General features: G+C 38.3%; 1 protein-coding gene across 1 annotated transcript in view; it reads left to right on the top strand.

The window, feature by feature from the left end:
• Positions 1-10,052, top strand: part of LOC311304609 (vascular cell adhesion protein 1) — a 660,847-nt gene that overhangs the window by 414,642 nt on the left and 236,153 nt on the right. The window lies entirely within an intron of this gene.

The following is a 10,052-nucleotide window of genomic DNA, read 5'->3' as shown; positions in this document are numbered from 1 at the left end:
TTAATTTAGTCAGAATACACTTTAGATTATAGATTATAAATGAAAAAGCTTTCGTCTTAAAGGTAACCAACAACAAACTTACCTCAGACTTTGCTGTCGTAAGAGTTGTTTAGAAAGAAAAATATAAAATGTAATGACTCGATGCCCCTTTACAAATCTGCAACATTTCCACATATAGAGATAATACACAATCACAATATTGTATAATATTAGTAGATACTACTACTTCTACTACAAAAATAAGAGCGGTTCTCACGCCTGTAGATGCCAGTATTTTGAAAGAGGGTTATTCGTCTATCAATGATAACTCAAGAAATGACAATAAACTGATATTATATACCTGAAACACTTGCAAAATGGTTGTGATTTAGTATATTCATTCTTTAAAAATACCTTTCATACTCTCCATTCCCCGAGAAAGCTTGTGATTTGTCAGAGCTCAGAGGGAGTGAGTGTCTGTGGTAAGGAAATGCTCAGAAACATCTGACGGAGAACCACACCGATCAGATTTTAGGGTTCAGTTTAAGGTTAGATGTAGGGTTAGGATTCATAGCTTGAACAACATTATTTATATCAAGAATCTTTTTCCTCTGGTTTTAGGGAAACCATGATTTGGACCATGATTGTTTGATAGGAATGTTCCAGCAATGATCCAGGAATCCATGCATAAAGTGCAGACTGGATTATTTCTGTGTGTTTTTCTAAAACATTACACAGCAAAAGTTCAGAGATGGCCTGACTTTAAACGGACAGCATGACAAGCAGTGGCTTTAATGGGACTTACAGATTCAGGCTTTAACTGAGCCACTCTCTACAGTCTCAGCATGTCTGTCATCAGTAGCAGCAGACCGACTCCTGAACACCTGGCTGATCGCCTGTGGACGCTCCCAGAGGACACAACCACCAGCTGTAAAGTTCTGTAAGACTGAAGAACAGACGACAGGATGGACAAAAGCCTGTCCCAGGCCTCCCATCTGACTCTTCTGAAGCCTGTCCAAAGTCTTTGAAGTGCTTGCAATATGTTACAGTGCTTAGGTGAGTTAAAGCAGAGTGTAGAGGCATATAGTATTATTGCTCAAAACTGGGCTTAGGGATTTTTCAAAACCTTTATCCCCAAGTATTAAGGCCCGTTCACACCAAGAACGATAACTATATTGCATCTACACCAGCGGACGATAATGCTCTGTTTCACGAGTTCACACTTACAAATCTTCAGATAGAGTAAAGAGTATGCGTATTTGGCGTGTTGTCCGAGGAGAGGACTCCGAGCTCGCTGGCCTGAACCCAGAGTGCTCCCCCTGTATTCCTGGCATCGTCACATTTTTTAAAAGACTTGGTACCGAAGTCGGTACTTTTGACAACACTATTGGATAGATCACTGAAGAAGCCGTATATAAAAATGGGTTAAATTCAATTTGCATAACTGATTTGCATTCTGATATTTGAGATATGGTCATTGGACTACTTTTGATTGGCCATATTGAGCTAGTTTTGTTACGCAGACCTGGCAACACTGCTTGGCTCTCAATGTTTTTAAAGTTCATCTGCAGGAAGAAAATCATTTTGAAAGTGATTTCAAATTTCCAACGCTATCGTTCCTCCGCAGTCGTTAATAGCCATGGTGTGGACTCTTCTATTCTTTTACATTTAGAACATCTGAATTATTATCGTTGTAGGTATCGTCCTTGTTGCGTATGCGTCTTTACTCTGGTTAGCCACTGAGATCTGCATGCTCACACATTGCTGCTCTGATGTGCAATGGTAGCAGAAATAGAAAGGGGGCACACTGTTGGCTGCCAATGTGTAAATCAATATGTTTAAGTAACTCAAGAATGCCATAAACATTCCAAGGTGAAATATGCTCATGGCTCATTTTTATGGTACAGTGGAGTAACCAGCTGCACCTCTAAGGTCTTCCACAAGATTGTGTATTGCACTAGAATCTTCTTTACAATGATTCTCCGTAAAGTTTTCAACACAGCTTTGTAAGTTTGGAATCACTGAAATGTTTTCGTTTTTGAAGAGTATTTATTGTACTATTTTTATTTTTATTCACCAATGATGCATTCAGCCGCGCAGAGCTTATGCATTCTAGTCATTGTAGTTCATGTCTCACTTCTCATATAGTCTCTTAAACTCACCGAGGCTGTATTTATTTTATCAAAAAACACAGTAAAAACAGTCATATTGTGAAATATTATTACAATGTCATTTCTATTGTAATATATTTTAAAATGTAATGTATTGTGATCAAAGCTGAAATTTCAGCATCATTACTCCAGTCTTCAGTGTCACATATAGGCTATGCTGATTTGTAGCTAAAGAAACAGAATATTATTTTTACTATCACGTTTGATCAATTAGATTCATTTCCAAAAAAGTAATTTGCTGAATACAAGTTAATTTCTTTTTCTTTCAAAAAGGTGAAGCCAGAAGACTTATTGAAGACTGCATTATCTTTCCACACATCATTAAGCAGCACAACCATTTGCAACTGTGCTAATAATAAAAAGTTTCCATGACAACAAATCAACACATTAGAAAGAGCACATTAAAAATCACAATTTACTAATTAAAACCTTTGTGTTGAATGATCCTTACAAAATGGATCATTTAACACAAGGCTTTTCTAGAAGATGTGATGTTGAAAATGTATATATATATACTCAAACTTTACTTTATTAGATACACCAGTTCAACTGCTCAGAAATATTTAATCAGCCAATCACATGGCAGCAACTCATGTAGGCATGTAGATATGGTGAAGAGGATCTGCTGAAGTTAAAACTGAGCATCATAATGGGGAAGAAAGGTGATTTAAGTTACTTTATATATCATTATATCTAATTAACTAATTACATTAACTTTTCAAGAGAGTGTCATTCATTCCAAAAGTTATTATGTAGCACACTGTACATCTATTTAGAGAACAATGAGAAGCATATGTGTAACACAGTATCTCAGTATGTGGCGAAGTGTTGCGCTGGGATGCTTGTTGTCTGCTGATCGGAGCGTATGTGCTCCAACGGCCAGTTGGCATCAGGATCACGTCTGCCTGTTGAGCCAAAGCTGGGGCCAGAGATACAAATTGGCCTGACATAACTGTAACTAAAAGCCAGAGATGGTTTGATGATGGCTGTGTCATATATCTGGTGGTTTGGCTGAAACCATTGTTGGGATGTTTTGGCTTTGGTCTCACGTACATGTCAGCAGACAGGAGGAGATCTGGCAAAGACTTCCATCATCAGCTCAGCTAAAGCTCTTCAGCTTTAGGCAGCAGGACATGCCTGTGACAGATAGATGGATGCTCTCCACTGCCACGCTTCAGTGATACTCACTGATTATGACAGCAGTATGAGAAAATAAAAAGCTTTATTTTCATGTCTGATATGTCTTTTCACACTCTTTTAAATGGAAAGATTGGCTTGTTTGATTTGAGTTTCAGTGTTCCCGCATGGCTGCTCCCGCACAGGAAGCAAGCAGAAGGCAGCAAAAACATCTCTTGAAGCGGAGTGCGTCCACATGTCCATTTATTTTCAGTATGAAACTGAAGCAGTGAGATTTATTTGCAATATAAGGACCATATCCTAGCACAGTAAAGGCTCCATGGGAAAACTGGAAATACCAGAAATTGCAAAGCTGCAAAAGTTTAGGTAAGATTTGGTTATAGGTTTTGTTTAGAAACTCTGAATCAATCGTTTGTCAAGACCAGTGTTTGTGCATTACAAGTACCCAGAGTTATGTGATCAGTTGACTTTTTTTAAAGTTAGTGACCAGGAAAGTAACGCATTACTTTTAAATGTACAACAAAATAGCTAAGTTACTTTTCACATAATTAACTCAAGTTACTTTGTTTTCCCATTTATTGACTGACAGCTTTCCTGTACCCATGTTAAGAGAAATCGTGAAGCACTGTGTGCGCTGTGTGTGAACATGGTTAAATGTGAGCATGTATTTACTCATCTCACTTGCACAAAAACCAATTCAGTATCCCTCAAAATGAATAAAAACAGTGAAATGCAAACTCAGAATATTACGCAAACCTGCAATAATTAAATATGGTAAATAACACAAATATACTTTGTGTATTTAATCTCACTTTATTACCCAATGTCTTTTTTGCTGGCCTTCGACAATCCAATTCAACCATACTAATAAGCAAAAATGACTTTGTTTTATTGCTGCAGTAAGATTGTTGAACTTTCTTCTCCTGTAGGGGAAAGTGGGGTGAGTTGTACCAGTTTTTACTCAAAGTGAGGCCATGGCAGTAATGCCTTCAACTTAAGGATGTACATATATTTCAGGATGTGGTGCATCCCTGAGAACAATAACTTTGGATCTGAAATAAATTGTTTCAGAAATATAGCTTTTGGGAAAAAAGTGGTCTCATGGCACAACTTGCCCCTGGTGCGGGGGAAGTTGTGCCTTTGGGGGAATACATTGGGGTAAATTGTGCCAGTGTTGTCTGAAGTAAACCAGAACATGTTATGAACCGTAATGCTATATGAAAGCAAGATAAATTCAATACAAAATTACTCATTTAAGGTTTATTTAGATATTGTCACCCTGGAATACCATAGCATGCGTTTTTCCTACTATGGTCAATTGCATAGGGATTTTGTATTGAACATAACTCTGGATCACAGTGTCATAGAGACAAGGGGGCGGGCTCATTTTACTCAGACGACCAATCAGTCTCTCAGGATCATTGTGAAGCTATCAAGCTACGCCCTAGCAACCATTTAGAGCACCATAGCAACACAATATGTGATATTTGTGAATCATTTCAGGCAAAAAGGCTTTGGCAATAGATGCATGTTGACATAGCGCTGTCTGTCAATTATGTAACATATAAGAATAAAGTGACTAGGCTAATTTCTAAACATCCTATTGTGACATAGGCCACTTAAAAACAGAATAAAACTTCTCTTCAATAACATAGTGCAAACTCAAAACTGAAATCAGTGTTAGCTAAATTAAACAAATAGCAGGCAGGCCTAAGTCAAACAATGATGAGGCATGCCCATCTCCTCACTTCTCAATATTATCCCCTGTGAGTATGGTCTAGGTGGTCTGGATCTGGCACAACTTAACCCAGGCCCACAAGTTTGAAAAACTAGAATGATTTAGCAGTTAAGAGCTAATATCATGCTAACTGTATAGACTCATTGTGTAGCCTACTAAAGCACTAAAACGTGTGAAATGTTTTCAAACTTGTCTATAATTGTTCAGACACTACAATCAAAAAACCTTAATCATAGAAATTTTACTTTGAAAGGGAAAAAACTGTTTTTTTGCACTAAAATATGCTTAACTCTCATGCCATGTGTCTCTCTTCTTTGGAGGATGAGTAAAAGTGATTGCTTTTCAAAATGATGTGGTCACATGACCAATTTCTTCTATGGTTTTCCAGAAACAAGGGGTGGAACTACTTCCCCCCTGGCACAAATCACCCCACCCTCCCCTATCCTATTCTTATGTGATCCAGAATGGTTCAAGGTTTGTTTGACCTGCACCCTCTACTTTACAGGCCTAAATTTGCATTTCCTTTTGCATTTGCTCTTTTGGTGTGAAAGGGCCTTTACATTTTCCAAAAATACAACTCTGGACAAGCAAGCCCAGCCCAGGTGTGAAAAAGTAATGCAAAAGTAATGTATTACATTACTTTCCATTAAAAGTGACTAAGTAACGCAAATAGTAGGGAGTAACACAATACTGAAGCACATTACTTTTAAAAGTATAACTTTCCCCAACACTATGTATATATATATATATATACACTATTTGTATGCTGTATTTTCAAATAAATGCAGCTTTGGTGAGCATAATAGACATTTTGACCCCATTTAGACCCCAACATTTTGAACAGTATATGAGAAGTGAGACGTGTCCAATGCCATGTGGGAAGTGAAACTTCAGCTGAATATCTTCATAAACTGTTTGCTTATGAGGTCTGCACAGCTGAATGCATCCATGGTAAATAAAAATATGAATACTAAAATAAATTCAAAACAAAAACAAATTCAAAAACATGAACACCCACAAACTTTAGAATTTTGTGTAATTTGTTAGGTTTTAATTTAATTTGTAGAATATGTATTGAAATGTAATCTAAAATGTATTTACAAGTATTCAAAAGCCAAAAAATAAACTATTGTCCTGGCACAATTCTAAAAAAAAATATTTGTAAAAATGCGTGTCTAATTTCTGTATGTAGCCTAGCCTTTATATTTACATTTGTGTATTTTATTATTAGGGGTTCAAGCATGAAATGCTGAAACCCTATTGTAATTGTAAGGATTCGTAAAACGCATCGTGCAGGACAAACCGTAAGGCCTAGAGACTTGAAACCTGGCCAGATGGTAGGCCTCAATTTGGGGACAACCTATCAGAGTATGACCCCGATTGGCCCATAGGTGGCGCTACAGCAACCAAAAGTTCAAAATCGCTCATAACTCTTAGACCGCTTGTCCCAGGATCAAGTGTCTTATATCGTTGGAATCCTTGGCTCAAGGCGGACAAAATGGCTATCTCCGATTTGGATGTAGGCAGGGAAAAATTTCTGCTATGTCGCATTTTGTCCAAAACCTACTTTTGCGAACTAGTCCCTGGTTTTTCGCCCGATCGGAACCAAACCAGTCTAGGACAATTCTCTGGACTCTCTAGATCAATAATTATCGAAAAAAAGTTGAACTTTGGCATGTGGGTGGCTGTAACAGGGTCATTTAGAAAAGGGGCGTGGCAAAATACACTAAAAAGCCTATAAATCCCAAATGAAAACTCAGAACTTCACCAAAATTGATGAGCATATGTGTCCGAACATGGTGAGGAAGCATGCAGAGTTTCATGGAGATCGGACCATAGGTGGCGCTATAACTGGCAAAAAGCCTTCATTCTTATTAGGGGTTCAAGCATGAAATGCTGAAACCCTATTGTAATTGTAAGGATTCGTAAAACGCATCGTGCAGGACAAACCGTAAGGCCTAGAGACTTGAAACCTGGCCAGATGGTAGGCCTCAATTTGGGGACAACCTATCAGAGTATGACCCCGATTGGCCCATAGGTGGCGCTACAGCAACCAAAAGTTCAAAATCGCTCATAACTCTTAGACCGCTTGTCCCAGGATCAAGTGTCTTATATCGTTGGAATCCTTGGCTCAAGGCGGACAAAATGGCTATCTCCGATTTGCTTGCCCTTCGGCGCCAATTTCGAGTAAATTGCATTTTTTTGAAAAACCTATTTTTGCGAACTTCTCCTAGGTTTTTGGCCCGATCGGAACCAAACCACTGCAAGAATGTTCTCTGGAGTCTGACAATCAATAATCATCCAAAAAATTCTAAATTTCAATTAACGGTCGATAAGGGGAACCAAAATATTTGATGGCACCAGGGCCACTTTTACTAAAACGGTTATAAATTGTGAACGGAAAGGAATTTTTTTGCTAAACTTGGGATACATCTTCCGGACCTCAACCTGAGATCACTTGAAAAAAATCGCAACAATTGGCCACTTGGTGGCACTATAAAACTGTTATAACTTGTGAACGGAAAGAGATATTTTCACAAAACTTGGGACACATGTTCATGAGCTCATTCTGAGGTCATGTGAAAAAAAATCATGACAATTGGCCACGTGGTGGCAGTATAAAATGGTTATAACTTGTGAGCGGAAAGAGATATTTTCGCTAAACTTGGGACACATGTTCATAAGCTCAATCTGAGTTGGCATGAAAAAAATCGTGACAATTGGCCACTTGGTTGCGCTATAACAGTGAAAAAAATCATGAAAATAGCTATAAGCGCACCCAACTGTTAGTCTACTGAAAATTGGCACGCAGTGTCTTTGTCCAGGGTGCCATAATAGTCTATGAGAACATTGGTGTATCTAAAAAAACTCAGTATACGTCATTGGCACAATGCCTTGAAGGAGCCTTAGAAGTTTTCTCTCGAAACTTAAAAAATTACATAATTGATAACCAGCTGTGTCAGCATCAGCTCATTTAAAGTCTACAAATGTAATATTGAAGTAAATGTTTTTGACTATGTTGTATATATTTTAGGATGTTATGGTTTTTTGATTCGTTTTTTAATTTATTTAATGTTTTAATATTGTGCACCTGCCCGGGGACTACATATGGAAAATAGCTTTTGCTATTTCTGGTACAAAACATCTTTTCGAAAGATTAATGTATTTTGTACATTGTCCCTGACAAATAAACTAATAAAATAAAATAAAATAAATAAAGTTTCAAGCCAGTGTTTTTTCACAGGAGTGACCTCCTAAGACTCCTGAATCCTTGCCGAGTCCAACAATACCAAACATGCCAGGTTTCGCTTTATGGTTTTTGTAAGTGTCATTTAGAGCTTTAAAAAATTGTTTATCTTCAAAGCCGTTAGTCCGATCGAGACAACAACAAAAAAACAAAGGAAATTTGAAAACATAGGTAAATAGCTAAACAATAACGCCAAAATGTTAAACTGATGATAGGAACTGACAAAAAAATTCACCCATGGATCATTTTGATGCTCTCACATGTTTGAAACGAACAATGATGGATTGTGATGAAATTTGTTTTGAATTGGGAGTGGCGAATCCCCGTCCATACTGTCATTGACCATTCGCAAAGACCACTTTACTTACTGTTGCTATGTCTGACAAGCGACGCCACTCTCACACCACACCAAGTTCTCACGCAGTGAAAAATACATTGCAGATCAGAGAGGAGACTGCGTGCTGACAGACAAGTACTTTTGATATGAAACAAATGGCGCTTTTCCACTACACAGTACCAGCTCGCCTCGGCTCGGCTCGACTCGACTCGGCTTTGTTTGGTTTTCCACTGTGTAAAAGTTGTGCCTGTACTTTTTTTCGTACCACCTCCGGTAAGGTTCTAAGCAAGCTGAGGCGATACTAAAATGTGACGTGAAAACACGGCAGACTGCTGATTGGTCAGAGAGAATCGTCACTATTCACGCGCCAGACGGAGTATCCTGAATAAAAAACAGCAAAAACAAAAACATCCAAAAACAGCATACACTTGATTTCCTCCATTGTCCTGTGTGTGTGGCAGCGGATGTATCTCGCGTAGAAGATTAAGTCACGGCAGTTTCCTGCGGCGTCGCTATGACGACCAGGTACTATTGTGGAGGTACTATCTGCAATGAAAAACGGAGCGAAAAGCAAGCCGAGCCGAGTCGAGTTGAGCTGGTACTGGTAATGGAAAAGCGCCAAAAGTCTCACCTTTCAAATGTAGTCATTTTTTAGAGACATTTAAACAATAAATACCGTTTTGTGACTCTTTAATGTGTCTGACAGATCGCTGTAGACTCAAGGCTCAGTTAAAGCTGCTCGTGAACCGATCATCTCTTCCTTCTAGTTAATTTATAGCATTAAAATAAGCATGAATGAACATAAAAGGAATGTTGTTTTAAAGTGCTAAGACGTCAGTACACTTTGTTTTTCAAATTTAAATCCTCCAAAGTTAATCTACTAACTCTCCTGACTGCTTTGTGGGACAAAATGGAGGATTATGATTAGTCAGATCGCCTGTCAATCAAACTCCCTGCGAAGGGTCAATTGACAATGCCCGTGCGCACAATCCTGATCTAATCGACAACTTTGCAGTTGCACATAGGAAAGCCCGGAAAATCCCGCTATAATGTAAGAAAGCATCTTTTTTACATATTTGGACCTAGGCCTAACAATGTTATGGTGCGCTGTCACCAGTGTTTTTTTATTGTTTTTTTTTGGTGAGCGTAGGCTCCTCCTGATTTTGTTAGTCATCTCATCTCTTATATGCTGTGTATGATCATATCCTGCCCTATTCATGGTAGCCTACTCGCGGACATTGCGTCATCAATGTCATCAATTGCGTCATCAAGGGGCCCGCCTTGATAATCCTACTTAAGGGCCGGTGTTGGCTCGTTACGCCACTGAATATAATTGTCTAAACTCCTTATCAAAATTACATATTTACAACAAATTTGACACATATATATATATATAGGCACACTTTGAGTACTACTAATAAAAGTGGTGGAGATCAGGCAAGA

The sequence above is a fragment of the Rutilus rutilus genome, assembly GCF_951802725.1.
Source record: "Rutilus rutilus genome assembly, chromosome: 1".
NCBI lineage: Eukaryota > Metazoa > Chordata > Actinopteri > Cypriniformes > Leuciscidae > Rutilus > Rutilus rutilus.
Note: the sequence above shows the minus strand (reverse complement) of the source record. Positions and strands in the feature narration are given on the sequence as shown.